Here is a 24605-nt window from a genome sequence, read left to right on the forward strand (position 1 = left end):
CTGCCATTGCATGAATTTGTATATTGTAAGGCAAGTACAAGGGAGTCGATAAAATTCTCCCGATCGGAACGGGAATCGAACCCTTCATCTCCGGATTGGCGATCCATAGCCTTAACGCCCTTAACCACTAGGCTTACTGGAGAAATTTTCCACATTGTATGTTCAAAAAATCAAAAACTTCAGCAGCCAGTGTTGACCTACATCACTTTAAGTTTATTTACAAGAAACCAATATTCGAGACATTTGCCATGTTATACAAAGTACGCAATTTTGAATAACAATAGGAGGATTAGAATACTCATGGTAAATTTGTTTAATCTTAATATTAAATGCGAGAGCTACACAATCATGCTACACGTTCTTGAGGTTGATCGAAAGAAAATTGTAGTGCCACGTGTGACATAATACACAGTCCTTTTGGTGCGGGTCGCTTCGATTTTTTTTTTCCTAAAAGACCTTTCTGCTCGATAAAAGTTTGGCCATGTGTGTGGTGCGGGGAAACTAGGTAGAAGTGACACCAGCTCATATCGGTGCCAAAAGTAAGCTATCGTATTTGAATACTCCTGCTCGCTTCAGATGGATTCTTCTGATGGTGTTCCGGATCAAGTGCTCCTGTGGAGCCACCTTAGGAAGTGTACGTACACGAACCGAATGTCTTGAAGAAGATGAAAAATGAAATTGAAAAAGAAGGAATATTATTTGCTTCTGGTGTGGTATGTAGCTACCAATGGCACAACAACACTTGAGGTGATACAAACAGGAATTTTCTTTTCGAAGAGAGAAACAAAATTGGACAAACGCATTTTGCCCGAGCAGCAGGATGTGGGACGACTGCCGGAGAAATACTAGTTCCGGGAATAACTGTTTTTCTCACTTTGGTGGGGTCTTGTGGGACGGATAAATATAAAATGAAATGAAAACGAAAATTGTTTCATGTTTTATTCCGGGGCTTGGGTTCGTTGAAGATCCAACTGGTGGCTCGCAATGTAATCAGCGCTTTGGCTTATTAGTTTTGCAAATTTGAGAAGAATTCATGCAGTTTGCATGGGATTCTTTCTCTTGATGTAATTTTTGATACCAAAGAAAACCAATGTTATAAATATCGGAAAGTATCCAGAAATAATCCTTGTACTGTGGACCGCACATGAAATATTGGTGCCCATGCCAACTTCATTCGGATAGTGATATTTTAGAAGTAATGATGAATTCAATGATGTCATACCTAGTTGAATAGTTTTACTTATACCGCAGTAGTCTAGCCAAGAGTCTAGCCTATAAGAAGTAGTCATAGCAACCATTGACATGTCATATTTTTTCATTCCTGTTTACAATTTCCTCAAAAAAAGAAGTGCTTACAAGTTCTGTCCAACAGGTTTTAAGCCCAAAAGTGAAAGCTGTGTAGGAACGATACTCTGCTAGCGCTTCAAGAGATTTCCGGTAGGAACAGTGAATTGAAGGCAGTATGGTTCCGCAACGTCCAAGAAAGCGAAATGGACATGGAGAACTGAGGCATGGATTGATAAAGACGAACGTGCGGCCGCCACTATTGGGTACTTGGTCGAAAATAGTCAGTTGCAACTCATCAAGAATGCCACAACAGCCCAAGAATCACGGAACATCCTGCGTGACTATCATGTAAATCAATCATCGACTGGTCGAGTGGGTTTGTTGAAACGTATGAGCCGTTTGGAACTGGAAGAGGACGGGAATGTCGACGAGCACTTGATCGCATAGGATGCTGTGAAATAGCGGATGAATTGAAAGAAAGTTTCATATTAGCGAGCTTGCCAGATTCGTATGATGGTTTTGTCACAGTGATGGAAGGAATGGATGGTGAATACTCAATAAAGTCGTTGAAATTGAAGCTTTTGAACGAATTCTACAAACGTCAGCAGAAGTTTTCGAACAAGGAGGAGACAGCGGCGATGAGAGCAACTCATCAAAACCGAAGAGTGTCTGGACTAGGGTCAGTATTGTCGAACGAACAAAGGGTTTGCTTCGAGTGTAGGAAGGCCGGACACATACGGAAAGGCTGCAACAAATACCTGTCAAGACTCGAAAAAGAACAACACAAGGATGAATGTGAAGGAGAAGGACGGATCCAGCGAAGAGTTCCCAATGCGAAGGTTGCGACCCAGTAGGAGACGGGTCGTTCGGTTTGTTTTTCTGTAGTTGAATGCGAACACGTGGATCAGCAATGGGTGACAGATTCCAGCGCCTCGCGTAATATGACAACGGATCGAAAGGTTTTCACCAGTATCAAAAGACAGAGGGGTAATTCTCGCTGAGACCGGCCCACTATTTACACCTTGTCTTCAAAAATGTTTAAGGTGTCGATTTTCTGAAAGCCCTCGCTAAAAAGTAAGAAAAATGCATTTGGTTACTCAAATTGATGGACCCCCCGTTAGTTAGAGTCACAACAATTTTTGCAGACCCCTCGATTTTGGTCAAATGGTGGCTCATTTAAACCGTTATAACTCAAAAGTTTCTCCAAAAAACACCTCGAAACGAATTGTTGTTGAAAAGAGGAAAGATAGAGCTAATATTCACAATAATAAAAAGTTGGGTCGGCCATATTGATTTTGGCCGCCATCTTGGATTTTTGTACCAAAACATTTTTTTCACCATGAGGGCAACCACCGATTTTCAAAATTTTTGCATCAATTCAAAGCTGAGGCATTTATACATAACATATCAAAAAATTAGAGATGTTTTTTTTCCTATTAAAAGTTATCTGCAGTTTTGTAAACTAAGCCACGTTTTCTCCATACATTTCCATGCGCACCGGCAACGACATGCAACAGCATCCGAGTTTACGCCTGCATGTATACACAAAGGCGCGTGCCGCAAAATTTGGCCAAATCGGAGGTTCGTTTCCGTTTTTGACTGTTTCTCAATGATGCGGGCATTGTTTTCATAACTTTTATAGTGTTTTGAAAAGTTTAAACCTTCAGCTTTCCATTAGTGGACTCAGAATTTAACCCTTAAATAAGGCAGTGGCAACTATATTGCCACCTTATACACATATTTTTTTCTGTTCGTTTAGAAATTTTTTACAACTTCTGTTTTAACTGATGGACACATTAAACCTTTGTGAACACTCATGATTTTTTTTGAGCCATAACAAATATGAATGGGCTTTTTTAGAACAAAATGTCTCTAAAAAAATGCCATTTTTGAGTGCCGCTCGAACTTCTGCTGTGGTGAGCGAATTGAAAATCGAGTGATGAGGAATAAAAGGCCTATGTTCCTTTTACTTGCGGACAACATTTCAACTTGATTGCTTCATTACTTTTAAAAACTCAGCCTTTTGAAAAAATGTATCTTAATAAATGGACATGTACTAAAATTGCCATATCGTCAAAAATAAGTGACCAATCGAGTTCAAATCCACACATGTAACTCATGAATATTAGGGCAATAACCTGTCAAAAATCAGCATGATTAATAAACGCATCACAAAACAACAGCATTTTAAACTTTGTTGGCAAAAAGTTAAAATTCAGACCATTTTTTTTTTCATACAAAATCGACCATCGAATTTTTTGAAAATAAAAACGTTTTTGTTCATTACACCACATGTACTTCATATTCCAATGGAGAACGAGTGGATTCCGTGCATTTATGTAAACGACCGGCACCGGGCCCAGTGTGCAAAAGTGGCATAATTTACAAAACGGCAGATAACTTTTGAAAGAAGAAAAAGACATTTCTATTTTTTTTATATGTTATGTATAAATGTCTCAGCTTTCAATTGATGCAAAAATTTTGAAAATCGGTGGTTGCCCTCATGGTGAAAAACATGTTTTGGTATAAAAATCCAAGATGGCGGCCAAAATCAATATGGCCGACCCAACTTTTTATTATTGTAAATAGTAGCTCTATCTTTCCTCTTTCCAACAACTATTCGTTTTGAGGTGGTTTTTGAAGAAACTTTCGAATTATACCGGTTTAAGTGAGCCACAATTTGACCAAAATCGAGGGGTCTGCAAAAATTGTAGTGGCTCAAACTAACGGGGGGTCCATCAATTTGAGTAACCAAATGCATTTTTCTTACTTTTTTAGCGATGGCTTTCAGAAAATCGGCACCTTATACATTTTTGAAGACAAGGTGTAAATAGTGGGCCGGTCTCAGCGAGAATTATTCAGAGGGATGTGAGATGACCAAATTTTGGTCTACGTGGTTTATGAACAGTCCCTGTACGGTTGTTGTTTAATACGAATTTTATCTAAGATTACTTGATTTTTAATGTATGAAAAAATGCTGTCCGTCTATCTCATATGTTACTTTCATAATAAAGCGAAACTAATGAGCGCCTTTAATTCATGATCTGTGCTACAAAAGCAAGCTTGTCGCGAGCTCCTAAATGAAAAACGTTTTTTTGCCCTACATGAGAGTGAAAACGTAGAGACGTGTTTTTCTCTTTGGCCAAAGTTCATAAAATCGATATCGTTGTTGATTGACACATTGGCAGGAGCAGATGAAATCCGTTGGCTGCTCATACCCCCAATCGTCGAGACACGTGCTGGCAATTTAGCTGAAGACTTTTGCCTTTAGGAATAATTTCGCCAACATCAAATAGGATATTTGGAGTTGAGCTTCTGTGGATGTTAACCCGAGTCATGGATTGAAAGTCCCGCGTCGTTGCGACTGTATAACATGTACATATGTGCCTAATACATCCCAACTTATTCGTGTATGAATCGAGCTGTAAACAGGAATAAATAAAAGTATAAAAAAGATGAACCATTACATGATTCCACAATCCTAAAAAAAAAATATTTTCCATCGCTCACCTTCACATTCTATCGAATTGAAATCAACAAGAATGAAGTGCCATCAAACGACCATCATTGAAATTGACATATTGGATTGATATCCGGTTCTTACGCGACCCAACCGAGATGACGGATTCAATATGTTTGCATATACATATGAACTTAAACGGTGGAAAAGTGGATATAGGGTACATATGCAGGCAAATCAAGAGAAAATACTTCGATTGATGATGGTGGAAGTTCACGATGAAAAGAGATTTCTACTAAAATAGTTGATCCTGTTGCAACTAGTTGATAGAAGTGTCTCGAATAACATACAAAACTTATCAAAAGCGTTTTATTCACAATAATGTTAAGGGAAAATCGAATGGTTATTCTTTTTTTCTGAGTAACTCCACAGCCATTGCTGACGTACAGGGGATGGCCAAAATGTTTGGGATAGGCAACTTTTTTTCTCTCACATAAAAATTCAAAATGCTGTATCTTTTCATAGAGTGCATCAAAAAATCTCAAATTTTGACTGTTTGTTAACCTATTATATGTGCATCATTGGTACAAATTTAGGCTCGATTGATTAATTTTTCGCGAAGTTAGGACCGATTGGGTAAAACACTATTATTTAGACAACTAATTTTTGAACTGTCATATCTCGGAAACCAGAGAACCGAATTGAATGAATTTTTTATCGTTTATCAACAATATATTGACACTTGATACGAAGTTATAAAAAGTAATATTTTCTCACGGCGAATTAAGTTGAACCGGATTGAAATTTTTACCCATATATAGGAAAATAAGTCAAAATTATAATACCACACAAAAATTACTAAATGCGTTCTTCCTTCAATCTAAATAGGCTCTTATATATCTGATTAGAGATAACTTGAGAACAGAAGTGGAAAATTTTTGGATATCAACACAAAAATTTATTGACATTGATGTAAAAAAATTACATTTTTTCTAGAAAAATCCGAAAAGTGTCAATTCATGATAACTTTTTTCAACGTTTAAAAAGTATCTATGTTGTAATAGTTTGTGAAGCATTTGCATATTGTTAGTGTACGTTCAAAATTTCATTCAATTCGATTCACTGGTTTCCGAGATATGACACCTCAAAAATGAGTTGACTGAAAAATAGTGTTTTACGCGAACGGTTCTAACTTCGCGAAATATTATTCAATCGAGCCCAAATTTGTACCAATGAGGCACTCATAATAGGTTGATAAACAGTCAAAATTTGAGATTTTTTGATGCGCTCTATGAAAAGTTATAGCTTGTTGAACTTTTTTGTGAGAGAAAAAAAAGTTGCCTATCCCAAACATTTTGGCCATCCCCTGTAGGTCGGATTTTTGTTTCTGGAAGGGACCCATAGCGGCCTTAGTCGATATGGAGCAATTCCAGATCAACGCACGACTTTTTTAATTCAAATGAAATTTTGCTCATGTAGGAGCTTCTATCTGAAAATGTTTTTCATGTTATTTCCTTTGTCATATTCTTCTCCTAACTTATGAAAAAAAAACATACGTAAAAAAACCCTAATTTTCCTCTTTGGAAAATAATAGTTGTAACTTAGGGACAGACTTGTTAGAATCCAAAAATGGCCGCCACAATCGTCGACTTTGGCACCTACTCACGATTTCGTGCGCACAAATATCTTTGAAAACAAAACCAGCGCACCTGATCTTCTTATTTTAAGCTCATTACAAATGAGCAACAACAGAATAATAAAATGTATTGTTGTTTGTAGCTTGCTTCTTAAAATTTGTGCGTCTGCATTTCCGATGCACTGTTTAAGCGGGATTTGAAGACGTTTGTCCTTAAGTATGATTACATGTAGGAAAAAAAAAATATGCATAGTTCTTTCATTAGAACCTGTACGTAAAACATTTTGTTTTTAATATAAAAAAAATCAAAAATCGTTTTGTTTTTTTTAATTAATAAAAAATACAAATTCGAGAAAAATAGTTTGAAGCATTTGCCCATCCAGGACTGCTTAGCAAATTTTGAGACTAGGAGTCAGCTTTCTACAGAAAAAGAATAATTAAAATCAAAGGGTAAGTTTTTTGGAAAATTGAAATTACCTGACTCCTAAAATAGATCTGCGATGAATGAATACTACTCTCAGTGTATTTTTTTTTTCTAAAAGTCCTTCAAATATTCTCAAACATCTTCGAAGACATCATTCCAATCCAACAACTCGTTTTCGACAACATATTTTTTAAAGAAGAAGAAAATTAGGTTTTTTGCACACGCTTTTTTCGAAAGTTGGGTGAGAAAAAATGCTTATTTGTATGTTGATTCAAAAGTAAATGATTCACAAAATCCAGCGCATAAACAAAATTTCATTCATATTGAAAAATATCAGAAATAGCAATTTTTTCGTGTTTTGGACTGGGAGCTCCATGGTTTTAAAGTTACATAGGCGTTACAGGTATTTCTGATAAAATATTAGAGAAACTTATCATTAATCTTCTTTTGATGTAACTCTGAAAGTGATATGACAATTTCAAATGGCTTCTTCTAAAGACTTTCAGCTAAAACTCAAGCAAATATTAATTAAAAAATAATAAAGATTTCCTCAGAAAGTTTATTGCTATATCTCAGACAGAACTCCTGGAGGAATCATTGATAAGCTTATAAGTTGAACGAAGACATTCTGAACACATTTTGATGACTATTTGACAACACTTCTGCTTTATTTAAAATGAACCTTCACGAACATAGTAGTTCTAAAATATCTGTACTAATTTAATGTTGAATAAAATGCGCAACATCCTAGTTTAAATTCTCAGCTGAATCATAAAGTTTAGCAATCAAATATATAAATCTCGAAGCAGGAATAAAAAGTTTTAGAGTAAAACAAGAGAAGCATTGTGAAGCGGACGTATTGTGATGGTTAAAGTACATAACTATCACGCCGAGGACTTGTGATCGGATCCCACTCCCGACAAACTCACACAATATGAGTTCTTCCTTCAGAAAGAAGTACAGCGTGGGTCCCGAGATAAAGTAGCATAGGTCTGAAAATCTCGTTCATACAGATAAAAAAGTATACCTTTTTTGGTAACTAAAACAAATTTCGTGATACTTTCATGTTATGTTTTCGTTTGTTTTGCGTCTCTTTTCTGTGACTGTTCTTCTTCCTTCCTGCTTTGACTCACTAATGAGGACAATGACAAATAGGCAACGCAGACGTAAACACGGTTTTAAATTAACAAACAAAAAGTATGTTCCTTTGTATTTCCTAATGCGAGGATACAGAAATCTGTACTTAGACTGTGCTTTAACTGTACTTAGATAGTGCTTTAATTTTACGATTAATTCGCGTTCAACCAAAACAAATGGCATAATAATGATACCGTAGTTCACCTTACCATAAATAGAGACTCAGTGCAAAGCTTAGCATGAACGGACGTTATTTTTCCATACGTATAGAATTTAACCACGGGGTAAGCTCTATTTTCACTTCTTCGAAACTTTACTCATTGCCGTAATAAGGTCATTTTGTCGTTTGCATAATTAACCAGCCAACAGTCAGTGAGGGGGGAAAGTTCGGCGCGACAGGTAGGTATCCTACTCGAACGAACGTAATATTTTTCCATTTGCAGTATGGGCTGTGGAACAACGAACAACCATGCCCTCCTACATAAAGATCAATTAAAACAGAGCGGAAAAACTGGTCTTCGAACATTTGCGGCGTGGAAAAGCTTTCTTCGCTGTTGGTTCGCGCTGTCATTACAGGTTTGGTACGAAATGTGGAAAACGCGGTTGAACGACGTAGTAGTAGAGGGAGTCCTATGGAAAACAAAGAACATCTACATCTAGGACAACGACGGTGAACATAGGCAAGTTTTAGTTTTGTGATTCAAACTAATCCAGTTGGCAATATTGCTGTATACGTTTAGTTTTTTAAACAACGATATTATAATAGTATAAAGGGACAGACAGACTGACAGAGTTAGAGAGTTGTAGAGATTAAATGCAACCTTAAACAATCACATTAATAGTTAAATATCTTACCTTTTGGTTCAAGTGTTCCTTTTCGCAGCTACAGTGGAAAACGGAAAAAAAAACCCTGCAAAAAAGATGAAAACGTACAACTTATATCACTTTTTTTTCGTATTCGTATATTTGAATCAATAATACTAATATTTATAACATGCATAAGACTAAATCCACAAATAGATTTGATAGATTTGATGACAATATGTTTTTGTGAATGACTGAAATGTTCGCTAAATCAGTATATTTTACGGGCTTTTGCTACGATTTAGAATTAGATAAAGTATAATAGGTTTACAGCGACACGCTTTACTTGTTTCCCAATATAATCTTCCTAAATACAGATCTTTGCTTGTCAATAATTCCAACCTAAATGATTGAACACAATCTACCCCACACATCCTACCACCAGTCAATACTTCAGTACCATAATGGTTACCATCAATTGCTACACAAATCCGAAACCACGAAACAAGATAGATAACGGAAAGAATCTCCAAAAGCTCTGCTTTATTTCCGACTCTCATCACCTCCCCGCAAAATATCGTCTTTTAATTTTATGCACATCAATTCGGTCACCTTACAACCCGCCGCCCGCCACAGCTAACGAAGCACGAGAAGCCAGCTAGCAGGATCCGACACTATCCACACACAGTACCTTTTCCAGTCTCCTTCCTGCAGGAAGGACTCTCAGTCTGCTCATTTAAATTTCATGCATACTTCAGCAGAGACGCTCCTGCTGTTCAGGGGTGAATGTTGTTACTTTCAGTTTGGATAGGACCGTGAAAATGTTTCTGCCTCGGGACGGGATCACCCGTTGAGCGCAACAATCTCCTTCACGAGCTTTCTGCCAAAGCGTGGCAGATAGCGGCAGACTTAATATATATCAGGAGAAAATCGCTTCCTACAGTCAATGTGCTTCGAGGCCGTAGATCGATTCCACGGTATGTTTATATGCTTATAGTTATCTCTGTTACAAGGAATAGTGGAACCAATGAATAGTACAGGCGTTTGTAGAGCGTGCTCCATTGATTGCAATTGTCGTAAGCATAAAGTTTTCTCGGCTTAAGTTGAAGTACTTCAAAATTAAAGATATGCGAAAAAGTATGTCGAAACTTACATAAGGCGTACTCATACACGAATTAGAATAATAATTGAAAAGCAAAAAGAAACTTGTAAATTTCGATGTTATTTTAAAAAATTATTTATGTTATTAGAAAACTATTCCAAAAATCAAGGGCTTTCGAAATACACTTCGGTATTCACACTTTGCCAAAATTGAAACACAAGTGATCCCTCTGACAACAAAAGAGAACCCCTTGAACAAGCATCGCGTCGTCTGCATCTTTGTCTGCAATACCATCCACCGAGCATCGACGAGTCGCCTCAGAGGAAACTGAAATCTCAAGAATGTGTACCTAGCCCCGAACCCCCGAACGCCACGGGAACGATATTTGAAATATTTTCGATACGTGCTATATTTATCCAAACAGCTTATTATGTTTCATCGATAGCGCTGCTGCTTCAGCTTCTGGTTGTGCAATTTGGCCAGGGCGATAGCTATCCGATGTCAAGCAGTAGAGTTTAGATGAGAAAAATGGGGAGGCGAACAAATGTTTCCTTTTTAAATTTGCCAAATCTGATATATCTCTTCAAATAATTTGATACTCCAGACAGTTGCCCTTCCGACCCAGATTGGATAGTCTTGATGTGAATTGGCTCATAAGGCAATTTAAAAAACTGCTATTCCCAACTTACCAGTTTCAAAATGGACGCATTTTGCACCAGTATCCCCCAACACTTTTCTTATTAGCCCCTTTCTGGTTCTAGCATCTCACAGGTTCTAACAAAGCCCATGATGCCCCTCTATTGAACGAACAGTCGAGGAAGCCAGCTATCTGACTCGCACCACTATTCTGTGCAAAGAAGGAAAAATCGGCGGCCTCCTGCTGGTGTTTCTCATTTGTTGTGTTGGTTTGGTTGTGGTTTGAGGTCAAAGAAAATGCTTTCACCTTTCGCACAGCACAGGGCAGGCCCAATACAAATGAAGCAATAAATTCTGCCGAAAATAAAACCACGTGAGTGCCGCTGCGTTCAAGGTATGTAGTGTGTTTTCTCAAGATTCATCTTAAGACCATCAAAGGTGGGAAAGTTAGAAGTCTTGCGAGGAACTGCCTTATGAATGTTATGCTGCAAATATGAATGGAAAATTTCAGTATGATTCTTTACTCATGCTTCCATGGGTCGGTCAACGACAAAGTCCGTTAGCTAAAAGTTGAGGAGGTCCCAAGCATCTGTTCCCCAAGGAGGTGCAGCTGAGTATGAAATGCTATGCTGTATCGGGTCATATAAGGAGGGGCACAAGCTTAACTCCATCATTGACTTTGTCTCCGCGAAGGCTGAAATTCGCAAGGACCTTCATAGGTCAATGATGATGGCCAGGCAGGACCACGAGAAACTCGTGGCAACTGCGTTGGCGGCAGTACCCGTGAGTCAAAGGTTCCGAAGTCTACGCAGACGGAGGTCTTCGTTTTCCCGGGTAAGCCCAAAAGTGTGGCGAATGCTATTGCGATAACCAGATGGCGCCCGCAACGCTAGACGGCCGTGAACCCAGCCTGACGTCCCGCAAGAACGGAAAGGGTGGACCTCAGAAAGCCGGTCCGTCCCGGATCGATAACTGATTGGTCCTCAGCAACAACAAGGTAGGGCGGGTCAGAGGGTGGACGCCCCTTAGACCATAGTTGAACGGAAGGCCTAGAGTGCAGGTGCTAAGCGTGAGAAGCGTGGGTTCGCCATCAAGACCGAACAGTCCAGGTACTCGGAAATCTTGAAGGAGATGAGGAGCGACGCCGCGCTCGTGGATCTGGGAGCCGACGTACGCAGTATTAGACGTACTCGTACAGGTGAAATAATGCTCGAGCTCAAGCATGGCAAGAAGCACAAGGGCGCCGCTTCTAAAAGTCTGGCGGAAAAGGTCCTAGACAAGGGTATCGAGCTGAGGGCTCTTATAGCGGAGGCGACTCAGAAGGTGAAGAGGTGAACTAGATCACTGATGCGGAAGAGTTCACTGTGGCAACAGTGCATGATGCAGGTGGCCACCGCAGCCGTTCGGCTATGGAACGGTTCGGCAGGAACACGGATAGTATTGGTACAGCTTACAAGTCCGTAAAATAGAAAAGCTGAAGGAAGGCTGGTCAGAATACCAACTGATCTTGCACGACCCACCGGAGGTTTGCTACAGATGTTTGGAACCAGGACATAACTCATGGGACTGCAAAGGCCGTGACAGAAGAAACCTTTGTAGACAAAGTGTGACGGCGAAGGCCGCGAAGTACAAGGCTGCACGAGTCCACCCAAGTGTTTGATTTGTTCCGAGAAACCCGCGAACAAATCACAGTGCAGGTAACACAGCTGAACCTGAATCACTGTGACGCAGCCCAGCAAGTGCTTTGACAGGCAGTTCCTGAGTGGGGAAAAAATATCATACCGAACCCATACCGAGTACCTGCCGGTAACGGCAATTGGGTCGCGGATGGGTCCGGAAAAAATAACGGCGATATGGACTCCACTACCTATGAAGGCTTCGTGGTCGCCAAAGTAAACGGGGTCTTCTTCTGTAGCTGTTATGCGCCTCCGCGGTCGATCGAGCAGTTTACGCCGATGGTGGACTGTATGACGACCGTGCTAACAGGGCGAATGCCGGTGGTAATAGCGAGTGACTTCAACGCCTGGGCCGTGGAATGGGGAACCCTTTTGGCCTTACTTTTTGTAGTCCTGACCTAATAAATACTTCGAACTAGAGAGTAGACGATGACTACACTCACAGTGATCACTAGGCAATTCGCTACAGTATCGACTACAACAAGAGCAGCCAGCTGATAGAAGAGGCGGCTAGGCCAAGGCGAAGCCCTCGCAGGTGAAAGACATCATACTTCGACGAAGGGGTATTTAGGGAGGCGCTCAACCGTGAGTGAATCCTACTTATTTTAGATGACGACGAGCTGGTAGCGGTGCTCTCACGTGTGTGTGATGCGACTATGCTTAGAAAGGCCCATCCTAGAAATGGGGGACCACTTACTGGTGGGCTCAAGCGATTCCCAAGTAACAGATTCTGAAGTAGCTGAATAGCAGTTTCTTAAACTGAAGTTTGCTTAAGAAAGGTTTGTTCCACTCTTATACTTCAAATATGTTTGTTGGGTTGCGAACCTGCACCGCGTCTGCCTACGGACTAGGCGGTGAACATTCGGCCAAATGACCCTTTCGGCCAGATGGCATTCGGCCAAATGGCGTTCGGCCAAACGGCATTCGGCTAAATGGCCGGACACTGGTTCGAAGTCGGCTACGTAGGTCAGACCGATGCCTTGCGGTCGAAATCAACCCTTACAGCGATTATTTAAGTGGCCGCGGGGAGAACACCCTGGTAGTGTTGCTATCGTGGCGTCGTTCTACTAGGTTGGATCCGAGCCCGTGGTTAGAATGGAGACCTCGGCAAGGCCGGGGTAGGTGGAGGCCCTACTGTCAGCAACCTACTGGTGCAGCTGATAGGGCCGATAGGGTAGTGATACCCTTGCCTTCAGCAGGTCAGATCTGGTTGCACGTATGCATCAGTTCTTGATGTCTGCAAAACAGTTGAGCGCGGGAGCGGGGTTAACCCTGCCCGCCTTCCCAGGACAAAGAGGGTGATGAGAAGGTGAATATAGAACGAAGCCACACCTTGAATTTTCAAAAGCACAAATCTGAAGAACCAAGTATCGCACTGAGCTGAAAAGTTGATCGATTAGTCACCACCAGCGGGTGACCAATCGATCAACTTTTCAGCTTGGTGCGATGGTTGGTTCCTCAGATTTGTGCTTTCGAAAATTCAAGGTGTGGCTTCGTTCTATATTCACCAGAACCACTCGGGAAACTGACTAAGCGCCAGCATGCTACCTTGGTTGACTCCCCAAAGCGAGTCATCGATGTTCGTTGCTGCAGGCTACACGGCTAACCTCGAGGGTGCGATGTGCACTAGCCCCTCTCTGAAGCAATGCGTTCTCGGTGGTTCCGGAGAGACGTAGAGTTTGACGACCACAGGAATGAGTTTAGTGAGTCGAGAAGAGAGTGGTCCTGGCTTTTATTTTTGTAGTAGACGACGGCCTTTACCCCATACTACCTGGACATGGGCCGTTCAGGTGTCGGTTGAGCAGATTTTCCCCCCATGGTTTAAAAGGAAAAAAAAGACCACATATTGGTCGACGGGCGACATTTTAGACAGGATTCACAAATTCAAATGTAGTTATCGAGCGTCACGAGCTCAAGTCACTACAGAACCATGCGCTTCAAGATCAATGGATTTGGGGATGACAATAGTTTATGGGATTTTATCCATGAAACAGTGGCAACAACAGCGCAAAAATTGATAGGTATCGCTCAGCGACGCCAACGCAATAATAGTTGATTCGATGATAAGTTCCGACGAGTTATGAACGAGAAGAATTTCGCCAGAAGTCCATTGCTATGATTGCAAGAGCAGAAGAAAAACGAATCTACCGTAGTAAGGAATGCAGCACGAAGCATATGTGATAGCTGAAGCGCAGGAAAACGTGAACAAGAACGATATGCGGAGGTTTTATGCAATGAAAGGCAAGAAAATTTGCTAACAGACAAAACAATGATAACAGTGAAGTGAATGAATCACTACAAAAATTTGTTGAATGGGAAAAGGGCCTCTACAGATTTAGTAACCAGCTTAGGTCCCATAAGTTGCAAACGTAAACGAAATTCGCTCTGTATAAGACGATGATTCTTACGGTCACGAGGGGAATGTGGGGTAATATGCACCCCCTAAGCATATGTGGCCCTAAAACCATGTTTAAGATGATTTTATAGGTGTCTTGCGTTTTAGAAGTTAGTTTACTTATTTCACTAAAAGACGCCAACTTTTGGACCGCGTAATATCAATTTTACCGGATCAAATTAACAATTTAAAAAAGTGTTACGTTTTGGGTGCTGACAAAATGTTGGGGGCAAAACGCACCTTGAGGTGGGGCAATACGACCTCTGGCATTTTCCGCTTTGAATTCTAGTGAAATACCAGGCGGCTCCATCTTACTATTTACGGCAGCAAATGGAAGGTGTTGGAGGCGGATGGTAGTTAATGGGTTGATTCCATATAATCAACTGCTTAAGTTGCGTGCGCTTCAAATTAGACAATCTTTCAAAATGTGGAAAATCATCGTTTTCCACGCTTTTCATTCGAGTATTCTTGGCATTCTTGAGCTTGTCCTGCTCAGTTTTACGTCTACTTTGCTTGCATCTGACGGAACTTTATCTATATAATGAAATAGCGTGAGGGCGTTTTGCCCCAGGGGTGCGTATTACCCCAGGTTACCCTAGACATGAAAGGAGGCAGGTCAGAATGCTTACGGAGCGCAAAGTGCTACGGACAATTCTCGGTGAGAATTGTTAATATTGTGAAACGAATAAAATACAGGAAACTGCAGTGCGCTGTTTCGGCGACTTCGTGGGCACCCGCGAACGCGCTGGTTGTACGCTGTTGGAAAAGACCACCGAAAATGGTAATCTACTATACGCTCGGAGTAAACTTACTTTGCAGCCAAAAAGGCAGGAAGCTTGGTAATTTGATATCATTTGAAACTATGTACTTATTTCGGCAGTAAAAACTACCAAACTTAGGAGCCGCAAATCTATGAAAACAAGATATATACAAACAATTCAGCTGTAGCAGCGGATTAAGAAATAAAACCAACATACCAATTGAATTGAATATTCATTCGATATAATTTTGTTACAATCATAGCTCCCCGTTATATGTACAGAACATATGCGCACATATTGACATACATTTAATTGTGGAGCTGATCCCAAAAAAACGGCTTATTCGTTCAAATAGTGTACGTTGCACATGGACACGTTTGACCGGGAAAAAAAATAGCGAAACGAAGGGTGAAGGTTGTGAAAATATTTGTCGAACACGTGCGAAAACATTCATCAACAGTTGTGTGCGCTGAACGGCGCTGTTTGTTCCGGTCTCGATGGAGAGGGCGTAAAAAGGAAATTGGTCATTTTTAATGAAAATTTATGCCTGCTACGCTAGTTTTTCCTTACAGAGCATCTTGTTTCGCTATTGCATCTCGATGTGGAAAACAGATGAAGCATGATTTCTCAAAGTTTTGGCGTGCATTCCGGTTTTGGCACTGCTCTGGAAGCAAAGTCCATTCTGAGAGATGCTTGCGTGTTCTTTTATTATACATATTTATTTTAGAAATACGCAAGGCATGCACGTTTATAAATTAGGCACGTCGAGCCTACCTAATTTATAAATAGCTTTTTCCAACTCTGCACTGTATTTGTTTTACATATACCGTTTCATTATCACTACGGCTTACTAATCCTTACTGAATCAAACAATTGCATTATGATTTATAATGCAACTCATTTAGGTTTGTTTGATTGACAATCTCGGTCTTCGCGGAAAGAGCTTGGAAAACTGTGACGGTTATAGCACGGTTTGCTTGATTTAACCGTTATGTGTCCGACAAAATTTTTGCTTTTTTCTACAACGTGCTTTTTAAATGGGGACTGGGTACCCGGGTACCCTGTCGGCCACATAACGGTTAAATGTCTTTTCTAGTATTCCGGGTAAAGGAAAAGAGCTCAATAATAGCATATTTTGATATGAAGATCAAAAAATGATATATTGGTTTGATTGATATATAAGATAAAAGATCTAAAAATAATGTCAAAAGTTTACTTCTTGAACATCATCATCATATCATATTTAGATCTTGTAAGATCTAACCAGCGAGCTATTCGTCTGATCTTAAAATATCAAATTTTGATATTGTCCAGATGCTCCAGGAACATAGTTTATTGTTTTCAGATCTTTTATCTCTTATATCAATCAAACTAATATCAAGTTTTGATCGACAGTATTTCGCTAGGTTATTCACCTCTACCTGGGATGACGGAACACGTGTGTATTCCCATTGGCCCAACGGGAAGTACGATGATACTGATGGCAATCACCTATAATCATCATATTCCAGTGAATAGTTTTTTTTTGTCATTGCAAAAAATGTTGTATGCAGGGGATTTTTTATCGTAAAAATTGGTACCAAGGTTCTCAGAATCCAATGATTATTTTTTCACAGGTAGGGTTCATATACAGGGTGTTAGGTCCCTGAGTGCAAACTTTTTAAAGGGTGATAGAGGACCATAAATGGAGTAAAAAATTGTTCTACGCATATGATCAAATCTCAACCGTTACGTAGTTATTTAACTTTCCATGTTTTTGACTTTTATTGCCTTAACTGGCTATAACTTTAAAATGGTCAGACTTATCGCAGTTTTTTTAACCTTATTTGAAAAATTATTGAATTTTCTATCAAATGGCATCTATAAATCAATTGGTTTAGCTAAATAACTAAGTTTTTTAGAGCAAAGCTAGAGCAAGAGCAATATTGCGCGCAAACCCCAACATTTTATTCCCACCTTTGGGTTTCCGCGCCGAAGACCCAGCGCCAGATTCGGCGACAAAGAAAACTGACAGCAGTCGCCGGACAGTTGGCAATCCTGATACTTGACGGCGGCCGCCCGGTAGTCATGGGAGTGGATTGTTGTCACGCAAATAGATCTTTTCGCTGAAAATGCATGTGTATTGAGTTATTGTTGACAGATTTTCTGCAGTGTTAGTGTGAAATTCAGCGATTTTCTGTATCGCGTAAGCCTTCGCTGGAAGAAAACGTCATGTTGTTCAGCGAAGCAAGGAAAATTTTCAGTGAAAAAAGCAATACTAGTCAAAACATGGAAAGTTCGATAACTAGGGGATGCCCATAAACTACGTAGACTCTTAGGGGGGACGGGGGGTTGTGGTCAAAGTCTACGCTCCATAAAAATTTCGAAAATTTTGTATGAACAAAAGTCTACGAGGGGGGAGGGAGGGTCTGAGATGACCAAAAAAAAGTCTACGTAGTTTATGGACAGCGCCCTACGCAACGGTTGAGATTTGACCATATGCGTAGAACAATTTTATTTCACCATTTGTGGTCCTCTATCACTCAGGAACCCAACACCCTGTATATATGAACAAAAACAAAATTGAAAAAAATCAGGGTAGCCTACTTTTCCGGAATAACTCAAGAACGAAGCATCGTAGACACAATGCTTTTTTTTTGTGAAATTATAAGCAAATTATCCTGTAAAATTTTCAAGATGTGGTTTTTCTTCGTTCCTGAGTTGTGACCAATTTTGTGCGAATTAATAATCAGGATGGTCGAAAATCAACCAACATCTGGACCATTTCCACAAAACAGGAACGGAGAAAAACCACATCTTGAAAATTTTACATACAATAACTTATGTATTTAATTCCCATCCAAAAAAAATTTTTTTTTTTGAATTTTTCCGAACTTCGAAAATAGTTTTTCCGATTTTCCAACCAATTTTACTCAACAGTGGAAAATATTGTGGAAAACAAGTTTCATTTTATATATATTTTTTTTATTGCAGAGAAAATTTGTCTACGATGCTTCGTGCTTAAGGCGAAACTAGAAGCATTTTCTCGTTTTTTTTTTATTTTGATTTTTTGTTAAATAACGAAGCAATATTTTCAAAATCGGTATGGATGTATGGATCAGGGTATTTCCTGATTTTTTTACGCGGTTGAAAATGTTTTTCGTTTTTGCAGAAACCATTTTTTAGTGAAATTTTGTTCAAAAATGGTTTCTGCAAAAACGAAAAACATTTTCTACCGCGTAAAAAAATTAGAAGATACCCTGATTCATACTCGACATGTGCACGAAAACCGATTTTGAAAATATTGCTTCGTTATTTAATAAAAAATCAAAAACCTAAAAATGAGGAAATGCTTCCAGTTTCGCCTTAAGTTATGATTTTTCAAAAAAAAAAAGGCTCATATAGCACCTCTGGAAAATTTACACAAACTTGGTCATAACTCATGAACGGAGAAAAAACACATCCCTTCCAAAAATATATTTTTTTAGAATTTTCCCGGAGTGCAAAAATAGTTTTTTTTTACTTTTCCAACCGATTTTCCTCATCAGTGGAAAATATTGTGGAAAACGATTTTCATTTTGTATTCTTTTTCCAATTGCTGAGAAAATTTGCTTATGATTTCACAAAAAAAAACATTGTGTCTACGATGTTTCGTTCTTGAGTATGATTTTTCAAAGTAGGTGGTTTCTGTGGAAACTGTTGGCTTTCCACTGGAGTTTTCTGGGTAATTATTAGGCGACTCTGATTTTCTTTCAATTTTGCCTCGTTGGATAAATGTACGACTCGTGTTGTAAAAACCTTTTACAACTCGTTGCATGGATAACTATTGTTTTTCGTGCGATTGGCAATAAAATAAGATAAAAATGGGCATCCCTATTCTATCTTAGAATCTAGCGATCAAAGCGTACGATCCCTTTTTTTGTATGCACTTCTCCGCTTAGCTCCTTCTAGGATTTTACTAGTATTTTTTCCTAGATTTCCCTAGTTCAGCGGTTTTTAGATCGTGCACCGCGGTGCACTTGGTGCACCGCGAAACAATGACAAGTGCACCGCAGCACTTCAGAAAAGTCTTGCGTACACATTTAAATTTATATTCATTACGCATTTCATGAAAAATTATTCGAGTTAATTAGAACAACTGAATTATTGGAAGGCGCTCCAAGGGATTGAGAGCAAAATTTCCTTTTTTTTCCAGCCGGCGTGTCAACCTTGAATCCAGCAAACACCGTTTCAGATATTCGCGAAGAATCATGAAACAAGTCTATCAGATATTCGCGAAGAATCATGAAACAAGTCTGCCAAAACTTTCCTAATAAATGTTATATCTTTCCAAGAACTCATAAGGGGTGATACACAAATTATGTCACGTAAAAAGCGGCCATTTTCAACCCCCCCCCCCCTCCCCCCTATGTCACACTTTTTGTATGAGATCTAAATTTTTTTGTATGGGTCGTCAGGTTATTCAACCCCCCCCCCCTCAAAGCGTGACGTAATTTGTGCACGACCCCTTAATGGAAGGCATTTCAAATGTATCTTTAATCATTAGGCTAAACAATTCTCAGAAGAAATCGTACTAATATTTATGTGGTTTTGCTTGATACCAGAGAAGGAATCAATCGAAATCAGTTAACCAGGAATTCTACTGTTAACGTGCTTATAATTTTCATATAAATTTCCTTTTGAATTGACAAGAGTGCTTGAAAGGAATTTATCAAAAATATTGTCAATTTGTATATGCCAAGTTTCTGAAAATAAACCTTCCAAGTCTCTTGCTAGAAATTTTTAAGAAATTCAGTAAAAGTCTTGGAAAAACGTCCATTAAAAAACCACACTAGAAATAATACAGTAGTTTTCGAAGGACTTGAGGTTCTTCAAAACAAAATAGCACTAATTCGGCTCAAGATTTCATTCAGCATTTATTTATAAAGATCTTGTCTGAAATTTTCCAAAAACATTCTGAGGAAGAATTATTCCGAGTCGAATAACTATGTCACATCATTTTTTTTTTATTCCTGTTCGGGTTTGTCACTGCGACCAGTTTTTAGATCTATTGTGACATTACCCGTATCCTTAGTGTAGTGCATGTCGCATTACTCAATTGCCATTGAGGGGCAATAAAGTATCGATTTTGATACAGTTTTTGATTTGTTTTCTTAGAAAACAAAACAAGAGTACTGATATTGGCCATGCATCGGAAACCTAGCATCACCCTTGTGTTACTGCTAAATTCTCCCCAGTAAGAAGTTTAGAACCCGGGTTTTAATATTAGCAGCAATACCATTCTAATAATGGAACATATGTTCAGTAATAAGGATTCTAGTATGTTCCTTGCATACCAGCACTTAGCTGTCTTTGAAGAGTTAGTACATACATGGATCCCTAACTCGATTTGATGTCCTTTGCATCTAGTTTAGCCTCGAACGGCGAGGTTTGTAACTATCTGCAAAGTAAAGTTGGTTAACTTAGTTTTATTCAGAGACCATAAGCCACCACGATACCAGTGACAAGGACTAAATACTATGATTCCTTGAATTGCCAGAACGCATATTCCAAAATTGGAAAAGTAGGACGACACTAGGTTTCGGTAGATTTTACTCCGTAACGCAACACGAAAAGGTGATCTGCCCACGTTACGGGCTTCGTTAACGATCGAGCATCTTTGAAACCCCCTCAATCATTCATCCATCAGCACGGGTCACCTGACACCTTGGAATGGGGTTCCCTGTTTGGTGGACTTTTACCCCCGGAACAGGGGGTCGGTAGTGCTATTCGCATTCACATAGACATGGTGAAAAAAATAATGACGAGTACATACGCCCCTTGGAATTGCTATGAAAAATACGACAGTTTTTTTTTGACGAATTTGGAAATTTGAAACAATAATGAACATGTGCACCGTGGAGCAATTTATTTCCAAAAACTGCACCGCGAGCCGAAATGCCTGAAAACCCCTGCCCTAGTTATTGCCTTGCTTAGAAAATTCTCACCTGAAAGAATTGGCGGATGCATGCCAGCACGATTCTAGAAGTTTTTCTCAAAGGAATACTTGTGGGCAAGGCTTGTCTGCACTGAGCGCATGAAAATTTTGGTCTTTTGATTTACATCACCAAAATCACCGAATTTGTGCATTACATTTAAACTGATAGGATATTTTAACTTCTATCAGTTTAGATAACAAAAATGGCGTAAATACGATGATTTTAGTACTGCAAATTAACCTTCACATCCCGACCCCCAATATCGCATTTTCAAAATGCTGGCATTTCGTCAATTTTCATCCATCTTTTTTGAAGTCGCCCTCTATCGATCATAAATTGGTGCAAGTTTGTTACACCCAAGTGGCCATGCAATACCCGGAACCATTCCGGAGTTATTCCGGATTGTACTGGGGTCAGGTAGGTTGCCGAAATGGCTAAAAATGATTATTTCGTGTGTTATTGTGTTTGAACCATCGATTTTCAGCGGAATTTTTATTGTGAACAATAAAACAGAACTGCGATAGCCAGATTTGAATAAGTTGACCTATCCGAACAGGTGACAGGTTCCACGGGGCCTCATTGGGGACACTTCTGGTTTTCATCCAAAACATGTCGTGCGACATATCAAACTTCATGATTTCGAATGACTGAGTCAGAAACGATGCCCTGAAGTCTGTATCAACTAATATGGCCACCCCGGAACATCTAGCATAGGTTCCACGGGGGTGAAATCGGGGACATTTCTGGTTTGCAACTAAAACGTGCCGTGCGACATACCAAACTTCATGATTTCAAGAAAATGGGGCTGAAAAAATTGAAAGTATGATGCAAGTGATATGACCGTTCCGGGACACCTGAAACAGGTTCCGCGAGGGCCTGTCAAACACAATAACACACAAAATAATCACTTTTGGTCATTTGGCAAAACAGATAACTCCCCCACCCCCTGACCCCAGTACAATCCGAAATATCTCCGGAATGTTCCCGGATATTACATGACCACTTGAGTGTAATAAACTTGCACCAATTTATGATCGATTAAGGGCAACTTCAAAAAAATCGGATGAAAATTGACGAAATTCCAATATTTTGAAAATAAGTTGTTGGGGGTCGGGTATGTGAAGGTTAAAAGAGCAAATTTTTCATGCGATCACTGCGGCCAAGCCTATATATAGACCCCATAGCAAAGGAATCAAAGAATCGACGCGCTGCAATATTGTGTAGGCTTCATTTGCTTCCATTATCAATTAAATACAAATGCAATGTACGCCTTATCCGAGGAAGGTGTTCCAGATTACAAACTGGATCCAACAATACCATGCCATCAGGCATCCATCACAACCAACAGAGGTTGCTCACAAAGCCTTGCACCTTCCACTCAAGTACCTACCGGAATCGAAACTCATTTACATGATCGAAGCTCACATTGCTCTTTCCAGCTACTAAGTATTTACACAGCTAGCGGATTTCATTATTCGTCGAATTTAATGTGACTGACTTCAAATGTCACTCACTGCCATTGCTCTCTTCACCCGTACGCCCATATTCGGGTTCAGGAAGACCGATTTTCAGTGTCACAGTCAAGACCTCTTCGAAAATCGTCTTGTTTGAAATGAGCGTGGTTAATCGTTATTACAACAACTCGGTAAGGTATGATCAGTCACACGAGCTCGAGCATAATGAGAAGATTCAAGTTTGGTTCAATCAGTTGCTTTCGTTTTACGTGCCGTTGCCAGGTACGCCTAGCTTTGGTGAACGAAGAATGAAGATTTTTATGATGATTGTTGATATTATCGAACAATGAGTGCAGCTCTTCGTATTGATTTCCATGCAAACCCAAACCACCCTGAACGTCGAATGTAGTGTAGATACGTTTGCTGCTGCAGTGCCGACCACATTTTATCGATTCCCCTAACCAACCTACACATCAAGAGGTCTAATACAATCGCAGGTCGACAAGGACGAACATAAAAAGGCACTGGAGCATATAAAAATCGTTTTACAGCTAAACAGCGCGCTCTCGTACCTATATCTACATAAGTGTGTTCAAATGTCCTAATGTAAAAAAAAAGATTATCGATACAAAACGTTATTACAAAATCGATAGCGTATGACTTATTAATGAACTTATGTCATTCACGGCACATGCACTGTAAACTGTTACATATAGCAGTAGAAGTGTTTGATCTAATTTCTCAAGCTGGACAATAGAGCATCGATTGCCTTCACTCACCTTTTGGTTTCCTTAGTAAAAAGAAATCTGCTTGATAAGATTATATTTGCGTTCTAAGGAGAAAAGTATACAGCTACAACGAACGAATTCAAATATTTTAACTAAACTTCACTGAAAGCTTGATATATCACTAAAACCACAAGTAACTTTAGTCCTTAAATGTCCACTGTAACAAAGTTCACTTGTACCAATCCCAGGACCAGCAACAACTACGAGAGGTATCTCCGCCAACCTAACCAATGTGAGGAAACAAATTAATCTCTGTGGAAAAGGACACCTTCCAAAACATTCCACATGCCACCACCACTGCACAAATGTCAAAGCAATACTTCAGCAGAAGTGCGCATGTCCTGATCTTCATGTATGCAACGTAACGTAAACAAACATCCGAATACTTGACGGAGCAATCCCGTTATTCCTTGAAAGCACGTGGGTAACATACGAGGGTCAATTCGTGCTTTTGACATTCAAACTAATCGTTGCAATCGCATTGCTCCAAAGCTGCTTATATTCACCGGTAGATCTGAAAATACTTATATTCATGATAGATTGATGAAGTAGCTAACTTAGCATACCGTTCAGACTAATGTTTGGGTGTCTTCTGTAACATTTACGTGGGAGTTTCGATCCGGTCCATGCTTGTGCGTCTCCAGTTAGCGTTTTATAAATGGCTAACTTTGTGCGACGATGAGCTACGTTCGATCGTAGAGTTCTGCGGAGTCCGAAGTAAGTTCAATTTCTTAATAAAATGCGTCTCGGAATTTCTCAGCTGGTGTCCTTGCCGAGGATCATCAGTGAACTCAAGTCACGAATTCATCCACCGCCTCGTTAGAGATCTGGGTTGCAGGCGCATTCATCAATCGTGTAAGAAATCCGTATTCATGCGAAATGAGAAGATTTCCGTGATTGTCCGGCCCCGGAACATGTCGGCTTGTGACAGTAGGCCTCTGCACGAGCTGTGCAGTTTCCTGTAGAATTAGACTGCGTATCCTTAGCGCGGCACAGCTCTTCCAGTGCTTCGGTATGTCGTTCTTTCTGCAGGCACATTTTCCTCTAGAAAACGGAGTTCCGCGTCAGTCTACAACGTGTTTCATTCG

The 24605-nt window shown here is 39.8% G+C and overlaps 1 protein-coding gene across 2 annotated transcripts in view; it reads right to left on the reverse strand.

Moving 5' to 3' along the window:
• The window catches only part of LOC109420362 (protein Fe65 homolog), a 408519-nt gene extending 384754 nt beyond the window's left edge, over positions 1–23765 (reverse strand). The window contains exons 1-2 of one of the 2 annotated variants that reach the window (XM_062860991.1): positions 23509–23765; positions 8800–8854 (exon numbers count right to left, since the gene is read on the reverse strand). The gene's annotated coding sequence lies outside the window, so the exon portion shown is untranslated. The remainder of the gene's footprint in view (positions 1–8799; positions 8855–23508) is intronic. The other variant, XM_062860996.1, reaches the window with a different exon arrangement.
• Between the last annotated feature and the right edge of the window lie 840 nt (positions 23766–24605).

This window comes from Aedes albopictus, chromosome 3, assembly GCF_035046485.1.
Source record: "Aedes albopictus strain Foshan chromosome 3, AalbF5, whole genome shotgun sequence".
Classification (NCBI taxonomy): Eukaryota; Metazoa; Arthropoda; class Insecta; order Diptera; family Culicidae; genus Aedes; species Aedes albopictus.